Genomic DNA, 9,320 nt, shown 5'->3' with positions numbered 1-9,320 from the left:
GTTTCCTGTCAGTCTGGAGGTTCCTGCTTTTCTTTGTCTGCCCAAGGACCTCTGTTGTTTACAAGATGTGTGGTTTCCTGCCATTTGGCCTGTATCCCCTTTCTCTCCTCATATCTAGATATCTGCCTGCTTTAACATTTATGTGGCATGGCTTAATATAAGTTAAAAACTGGACAATTGTCTCTGGGAAACTTAAGCTGAGCTTATCTCACTAGTGCTACTTCTTTAGTTACATTCTGAGTCAGCTTCTACCATCACATGAAGAAATTAAATTAAGGAACCTCTCTTACTGGATAAGGAAATGTCCATTTTATTAACTTATTACAATAGCCAATAAAGTAATAGATGCATTGAGCGGTGGCTGCCCTTTAATCCTCCACCTGAAAAATGGGGAACTGGTTTAGATATTTCTCTTAATGTAAGCATCTGCATAAACTTCCACACTATTTCTTTCAAGGTAGACAGAGATTGCAACTAAGAGTCTTGACCACAATTAGTATTGCCAAATATTATCATAAAAGTAATTTCTAGAGTAAGAGTGTTGAGAGTTTATAAACATAGTCACATACAGTGTTGATGTTTTATAAATATAAAAATAAACAGACCAGATTTTACAATTTTGGAGATACTTGAGAAACTTAAAAAAAAAAAAAAAACTGTAGTAGTTACAACCAAGCATTATAACTAAAATCTCCAGTCCAGCATGGACAGACAGTGCATCTTTTGAGCACATTTTTGTTGTTTTTTCATTTAATCTTGCTCATATCTAACTATCTCTAGCTACAAAACAGAAGCGAGAAGCACAGTAGCGTGAGCACAGGTTTTGAAGTCGCATGTCTTCTGAAATCTTGATCTGTTACCTAGTAACTGGGAAACTTTGGGTAAGTTATCTACGCTTCAAAGCTTCAGTTTCTCTATCTATAGAATCAGAATAATAGTGATTATTGAAGAAGGTTTCTGTGTGGATCAAACAAGATGATGCATTTAATATTTCAAGCTCAGTACTAGAATATAACAGCCCAACTACTATAAGTGTGATTAACATTTTTACTATGAAGCTAGTCGTTGTGAAGAAGGAATTGATAGTGGAAGCAAAAGAAGAAGGAAGAGAAGTATAAAATTTATCTAGCCAATCTACAGGTCATTCAACCTCTTGGAACAAATATTAGTATAAGTACAAAAGTATATTATTACAAGGCCTACTATAGCTTTTTGTGTAAGAGGCCTTATTGACACTGTGACAGACACACACAAATTGATCATTCCACTTAATCTGTGAAAAGTAACTTGTAAAAAAGCATTTGGGAGGAAGCTACGTTTTACATTTCTTCTGTGTTGCTCTATTACAGAGCTGGCATTCTGGTATTAGTGTGTTTTATTTGTAAGTAGTCAACATTTTCTTCATATTAAAGATGATCTTATTTTGGTTTCAATGCTTTGATTCTTGTTAGTATTATAAACATCAGATATAACTAGGCAAATGAATTGTGTAGAATAAAGCCCTATTACAATTGCTCAAGAAAAGACTATCTTCTCAGAATTCTGACTGCCTCACCAATCACAGATGGGGATGCCTTGGGGTGCCATGGCCTGTCTGTTTTGCTGATGTGAATAAACCCATGAGCAGGTTTTAAGAGAAGAAGAAAAGATAATTCCTCAATTAAAAATGTATGGGGACCTTGAGCTTGGCAGATACAATTACTCAATTTGGAAAAGAGCCAAGATATCAAGGTTAACCATCATGCCTGAAAACACTAAATATGTCTTGGGACATTTTTAATGATCACTTTCTTTCAGTATTTCAACATCCACTTACAATCCCAAAGCCCCCAAAGTGGGAAGCGCTACATAGAGTCATTCCAACCCAGTTTGACGGGGTCTGAAGCAAATCTTGCAGGTGGTTGAAATGCTTCAAGGACAAAGATGTTATGTTCTCAAGGACCATGGTCTCTCCAAGAAAATGAAAACTCCAATCTCAGATATGAGGCACCTTCTGGAAAACTACTCTCAAGTATTCAGAGAATGCTCTTGGCTATTTTCATTATTACAAGTGTGTCCAGGTAAGATGATGTACGATGTCTCATTTGTAACTCCCCTAGGCTAGGCTTGGTAAGGGAGGATATCAAGGAAGAGCCCGTCTATCAGGCTCTGCTGTGCACTCAGGTGGATCCAGAGTGACCTAGCTTCTTTACCCTGTCACCTTGTCATATAGGTTATGATGTTCAGACCCAAAAAGGCCACCTTGAGGAAGAATAGAGGGTATTCATCATTAGTCATATGAGGAATGTTCCATAGAACAAAATCAAAGTTCCTTACGGACATCAGAGGCTGAACTGAAAGTTATAATTAATCAGGAAAGGGAAAAGTAGGTACATTTCATCTGACAAACTGTACCTTGGGAGGATTATACTTGGGAAGTCATGACATTATAATCTGTGCAAGGCATTGAGATGCTGCTGTTTGATTTCAGGTGACCTTATGTGATTGAAGAAGGAAAATAATGAGCCTCACGAACTGCTAGCCAGAAAGAATAAGAAAAGGAAATACTGTTTGTATTGATTATATCTATTGATTCTCCTGGGGAGATTCATAATATTTTCACCCAATTTTGTATGATGAGGTGTGGTGGCTGGCTTGTGCCAGGATCCCAGAGGACTGAATATTCACAGATGAGCTTCTACTGAGACAAAGGAAGACATGACATTTGGGAAATAAGGGCTCCAGGGGCACTGCGCTGATCTCCAGGGAGAGTCAGAAAGACAGCAAATCCAGAGGGTCCAAAGCAGAAACTACCCCAGGACAGAGAGCCAAGAATCTGCTCTCTGGAGATATGACAGTGGACATGCTGGGCTCCAGTAGGCGTGACAAAGACTGGTCCTGAGAGGACATGACTCTGAGGGTCACATGGCTGCAGAGGACTTCTGGTCAGGGATGGCAGGAATGCGCATTGCGGGCATGTTACTGAACTCAGGTTCTGCTGCTCACCCCTCAAAAGCCAATCATTCAAGAAGAAAGTGTCAGTAGAAAGGAAAGGTGCTTTAATCGAAAAGCTGGCAATCGGGGGAGATGGTGGACTTGTGCCCAGAGACGAACTCCCAAGACTCTATTCAGCTATGACGGTTTTTAAAGGGAAGAAAGGATCAGTGACTCATCGAGGCAGGAGGTTGGGTTCTGCATCCTTCTCCATTGAGTCCAGACTGGCTGACTCTCTCTTCAGATGTTATCTTGTCAACGTGATCTGTCTACAGGATACCCTGGGGGGAGGTGTTGGGGGTAGAGAGCTAGTCATTTTTTAACTGCTTAATTCTTCATTCTTACTTCTTTTTATCTAGGAAAATAATCAACAGGTTAGACAAGGCATGGTGTGTATTCAGGAGAGCATGTCAGGAGTTAGTTTCAATTGCTTAGTGATCTCATTTCTGTAATTAGGTCCTTTTAAGGTTAGAGGGAAACAGAAATGGGCAAACAGGAAATGGGCAAAAGAGCTGCTTTCAGGCACTTCAACTTGGCTTAATATTAGAACCTATGGATAAAATAAGGTAACTGCCTACTCAGCCCTGTGTGGTAGGTAAATAGATAAAAATTCTTTGCTAACATTTATTTTTCATATACAGCATTATTTTTAAGTTTTCCAATTCCAGGAAGATTTTAAACTTCAGTTAACATCAAAGAATATGAGCATCTTTTTAGCAGCAAACGAAAAATATACTACAGGTTTTTCAGACAATTGCACAGAAAGTAGGAGATTCATTTAATCACTCCAATCCCCCAAATTATTTCAAAGTTCTCATTTTCATTTTCTTTCTGTAAATATGTACTGTTACATACTTTTAAAATCATCATAATCAGCATCATCTGAAAGAAAATTGCAAGCATCAAGTGAACCAGACATCCAATTTTTAGATTCAATATTTGCTTAAATTACAGATGGTCACATATTTGGTTAGGAAAAAAAATTAGTATCTGCCTCTGAGGCATCACTAAATCTATTTTCTTCCCTGGTTTCTGTTATGGCTTCATACTAAGATTCATTCTCTGTCTAGCTCATTCTAGTGGATAGATTGGTTTGACAATAGAGCCGTTTACATAAATAAGAATTAACCAGAAGAGGAAATATTTTGGATCTTCTTCCTCAGTTCCATGTTATGAAAATAAAGAACAAGTTATATTTCAAGTCTGAACTAGATATCAGTTTTTTTTAACACCTTTATTGGAGTATAATTGTTTTACATTGTTGTGTTAGCTTGTTTATAACAAAGTGAATCAGCTATATGTGTACATATATCCCCATATCCTCCCCCTCTTGTGTCTCCCTCCCACCCTCCATATCCCACCCTTCTAGGTGGATGCAAAAACACCGATCAGATCTCCCTGTGCTATGCAGCTGCTTCCCACTAGCTATCTATTTTACATTTGGTAGTGTATATATGTCCGTGCCACTCCCTCACAGCATCCCAGCTTACCCTTCCCCCTCCCCTTGTCCTCAAGTCCATTCTCTATGTCTGCGACTTTATTACTGTCCTGCCCCCATGTTCTTTAGAACCATTTTTGTTTTTTTTGGTTTCCATATAAATGTGTTAGAATACAGTATTTGTTTTTCTCTCTCTGTCTTACTTCACTCTGTATGACGGACTCTAGGTCCATCCACCTCACTACAAATAACACAATTTCATTTCTTTTTATGGCTGAGTAATGTTCCATTGTATATGTGCCACATATTCTTTATCCATTCATCTATCGATGGACACATAGGTTGCTTCCATGTCCTGGCTATTGTAAATAAAGCTGCAATGAACACTGTGGACCATGACTCCTTTTGAATTATGGCTTTCTTGGGGTATATGCTTAGTATTGGGATTGCTGGGTCATAGGGTAATTCTATTTTTATTTTTTTAAGGAACCTCCATACAGTTCTCCATAGTGGCTGTATCAATTTACATTCCCACCAAGGGGGTTCCCTTTTCTCCACACCCTCTCCAACATATATTGTTTGTAGATTTTTTGATGATGGTCATTCTGACTGGTGTGAGGTGATACCTCATTGTAGTTTTGATCTGCATTTCTTTAATGATTAGTGATGTTGAGCACCCTTTCATGTGTTTGTTGGCAATCTGTATATCTTCTTTGGGGAAATGTCTTGGTCTTCTGTCCATTTTTGGATTGTGATTTTTTTTTGACTCAAACACAGATTTATTTGTACACCCATGTTCAGAGCAGCGTTATTCACAATAGCCAAAAGGTGGAAACAAACACAGTGTCTGTCAAAATATTAATGGATAAACCAATGTGGTACATTCGTAAAATGGAACAATATTCAGCCTTAAAAAGGAAGGAAATTTTGACACATAACATAGATGAACCTTGAAGACATTAAGACAAGTGAAATAAGCCAGTCACAAAAGGACAAATATTGTATGATTCTACTTAGATGAGGTAACTAGAATAGTCAAATTCATAGAGACAGAAAATAGAATGGTGGTTGCAAAGGGCTGGAGAGGGAGGGGCAATGAGGAGTTAGTGTTTAATGGGTACAGTTTTACTTAGGAAAGAGGAAAAAGTTCTGGAGATGATGGTGGCAATGGCTGCATAACATGAATGTATTTAATGCCACTAATCTGTACATTTAAAAATGGTTAAAATGGTAAATTTCATTATGTATATTTTACCACACAAAAAATTCTTTAATAAAGTCTGAACAACACACTTATCTGAAAGATACTCATAACATGAAATACAGCTCCAAGAAATTTGACACTTACAAGAGTTGATTTGTTTTCTGATTGTAAGAAAGCCCCTATAAACACAAGATTGCCTTTTTAGAACACTACAAACCTATAATGTCAACAACATGAAGTCTTAGTTCCTGTTGCAGGACCTTTAAGGTAGAAGGCAGAGCAGCTTGTGATTCTGGCATCTTCACATTTTGTTTCACATCATTTGCGAAGGATAACCAGAGTTTACCAAAGTCTTCAGTCGAGATTTTTAATGGCCCAATGAAATCTAATAGTGATAAGTTTACTGAAAATTCGAGCGGAACAGAATGAGTATCCATCACTTGATAATTTATAAAACCAGAAAGATTCCCTTCTGTAAAAGGTTTTTCCATCTGCACACTGTATTGAAAGTTTTTGGTGCTTTCTGCTTCTATTACAGGCAAGCAGTATCCAGGTTGCTCAGTGATCTTGAAATTTTCTGTAGGAGCAATTTCTAAGTTAGCACTTTTCAGTTCTGAAACACTCTTATTAAAAACTGACCAGACCATCAACAAACACTCATCTTTCCAAATTTTGTAAGAAGACACTGATATGGTTTCATTATTACAGACCTCCATAAGATCTGAATGAATGTGTTCAGTAGTTTCTTCCAGCAAAGAAGCAGCTAAAGAGATTTCATTGGCAACTGAGGCTGCAGTGGACTGAGGAGTGTGAAAAACTTCCATGTTGTTACCAGCAAACAAAGAGGGTGTAGACAGCCTGCAATTTGAGATTTTCTCAACCAAGGGCAGTTCTGTGAGTGACTCAGAATCTAAAAGTTCTGAATTAAGAGAACATTTCTTTACTTCTTTGTCTCCTCTATCCTGCAAATGATCCAAATAATAGTCTTCTTCATAAGTCACATTTGATGAAGAACTAAAGGAAGAACGGGTCATATTTTGAGCAGTGGTTGTTTGCCCACTTTTGGTTTCCTTGACTTTTGATTTCCTTCTGAACTTGTGAGAAAGGGTATCTACTTTTCCTAGCAAATTGGTTGTACTTTCTGATCCTAGTCCAACAAATAGTGATGATGCCAGCAGCTGCTTTTCTTTCTTTTCTTTAGATTGGGTAAGGGCTTGAGATTGATCGGTTTTTGTTATACTTTGATCTACATTTTCCATTATTATATTCACTTGAGGGACTGGCAGAGCTTCTGTTTCATTACCAGTTTTGCTTTCCTTCTTGGGAAGATAGCCCTCTTTCCCCCACAATTTCTTTACACCTTCAGCTTCAAGCTATTTGTCTCTTTTAGCCTGGTCTCTTTACTATTCCCAGATATATCTGAACCAAGAGAAATGCCAGCAGGAGACTGTCGTCCAGAGAAGCCAGATGAAGAAAAGGAGAGTCCTTATGGTTCAAAACTGAGAACTTTTTCCTGAGAAAGCTTTTCCTCCTGCCATTGGTGGTGAGGTTTGTAAGTGCTGCCCCCTGACTTAGTTCTTCAGCCACAAAACCATCCAGAAAAGATAACGAAGCATCTAACACCATGTCTTCACAACTCTTATTAACTGGAAGCAAGCCTTTCATAAATTTCACATTCTCATGCAAATGTTTTAATTCAAATGCATGCTGTCTCAAACAAATATCCAAAGATGTGGTAAATTCCTGGCTTAATCTCTCAACTATATTAGAAGAGTGCACTTGAGGTGTCAACTTGGTCACAGTAGCAATTATCCAGGCTTTTGTTTCTGAAGAAATGGAGTCACTCCTAAGTAACTTGTAGAGCTTGGTGATAACTTCCTCTGGCGTTTTCTTATCTAAGAGGTAGGAATACTCCCCTAAAACCCAACTCATAACTTGAAGAAATCTCTGTGGGTAGAACACATTTTCCACATCTAGTAAAGTGAAATAAGACTGAACTGCATAGAGTCTTAATTGTTGATTTTCTGTTTCATCATCAAAACCTTCTGCTAGCAGTCTCAGAAAGTTATTGGGAATATCAGGATGCATAACATCTCCCCCCCACTGAAAATACAGCATTCATTGTCTGAATAAACCACGCATTATCAGGAGCATATTTCTCAGCCAGCTCAGCTATTTTGCCAACTAAATTGACAATAATATATTCTTCTTTGCTCTGAAGTAAATATTCAAGCATTTTCTGGACAATCACTGTTATATTCTGTGCATTAGTAATTATGTAAAGAAGTTCCAGAGTCTCTCTTTTAATAATAGGATCAGGATGGTCTAAGCATTCAATTATTTTCATCTGGTATTGAAGAGCCAGAGTGGGATCCTGTTGGATAACATAGGTAAGAGCCTTCAATCCTAAATAATTGAGATTTATTTTAGGTGACAAAACAAATTTTCCAATGCACTTGGCAGCCTTCTCAAGTAATTCCGATTTAGGATAAATAGAATAGACTGTATGTACACATTCAAACAGAATAGCATATGTGACATTGTGATTTAACTCAGCTCTTCGTAAGGATTCATCGAGAGCATCATACATTAATTCACTTGTCCTTTGATCATCTTTTCCTAGAAGTCCTAGTATTCTCAACAGCTGAATTTGTAACCATGGTGCTGGTACACTGCGGTAATTAAAATCTACGGGGAGTTTTCCTCCAACAACTTGCTTCAAAATTGTTACAAAACTCCCAGTCAAGTCTTTATATGCAGATGAATTCTCCTTAATCATCCTAAGGTATATGTGCAAGGAAGCAGCCATGACCCCAACATCTCCGTCACAAAGTGCTTTCCGAAACTTAATATGGATATGCTGTACTTGATTAAGAGCGATGAGATAGAATTTAAATGCTAGGACAGCTTTTCTTCATATAATCTCCTTAGAATGTTAAAGTTTATCTTCTATTAATGGAAGAACAGCTGGAATCATTTCTCGAGGGAAAATCTGACTGACGATAGTAAGTGCCATACATACTTCTACTAAGTTAGTGTTCTGCAAGTCCTTTACAACTGTATTCACAAGGAGAATCAACAGTTCATGACTTTCATGTAGAAATAAAGAAACAGCCAAATAACCTACTCTATTTTCTAAAAGGTTTCCTTGTTGTGCCAACTTGATTGCATGTATGTGACCAAAGGAAGCATCATATCCAAGCATTTCACAATATATAAGTCTCACCATATATTCCTTCATCATTTTCAGAGTTGTAGTAGGAGCAGAAACAGTTGCTTTCAGATTATTCAGTTCCTGCTGGATTAATTTCTCTTCCTCATGCTTGGAGGTGAGTGCGGTGATGCTGCGGACCAGGCTGCCCAGTCAGGAGGAGAAGGATACCTTGGCGGCCGCGGGCCCGCTAGCTGACTGGTTCTTCAAGAAGAGTCCCGGCAGCACCGTTAGCATCTTCTTCACAATGTTGCTCATCGCCGCTGCTGCCACCTGTGCTCCGGTTGCCGCCCGGCCTCATGCCCAGGCCCTGCTCCGTTACCTCCCCTGATTGTTTTTTCATATTAAGCTGCATGAGCTTCTTGGAAAGTTTGGAGATTAATCCTTTGTCAGTTGCTTCATTTGTAAATATTTTCTCCCATTTTTTTTTCTTGAAAGTTTGAAAGTGAAAATTTAATAGTCAAGAATTCTGGTATTTCAATAAAACCTGAGAA

General features: G+C 38.1%; 1 pseudogene across 1 annotated transcript; it reads right to left on the bottom strand.

Moving 5' to 3' along the window:
• Positions 1 to 5,438: 5,438 nt before the first annotated feature.
• LOC308621741 (AP-4 complex subunit epsilon-1-like) lies at positions 5,439 to 9,084 on the bottom strand (annotated as a pseudogene). Its single transcript has one exon. The product of its transcript is annotated as an AP-4 complex subunit epsilon-1-like (transcript).
• Positions 9,085 to 9,320: the final 236 nt, after the last annotated feature.

The sequence above is a fragment of the Mesoplodon bidens genome (genome assembly GCF_964165515.1).
Source record: "Mesoplodon bidens genome assembly, chromosome: 8".
NCBI classification, from domain to species: domain Eukaryota; kingdom Metazoa; phylum Chordata; class Mammalia; order Artiodactyla; family Ziphiidae; genus Mesoplodon; species Mesoplodon bidens.
Note: the sequence above shows the minus strand (reverse complement) of the source record. Positions and strands in the feature narration are given on the sequence as shown.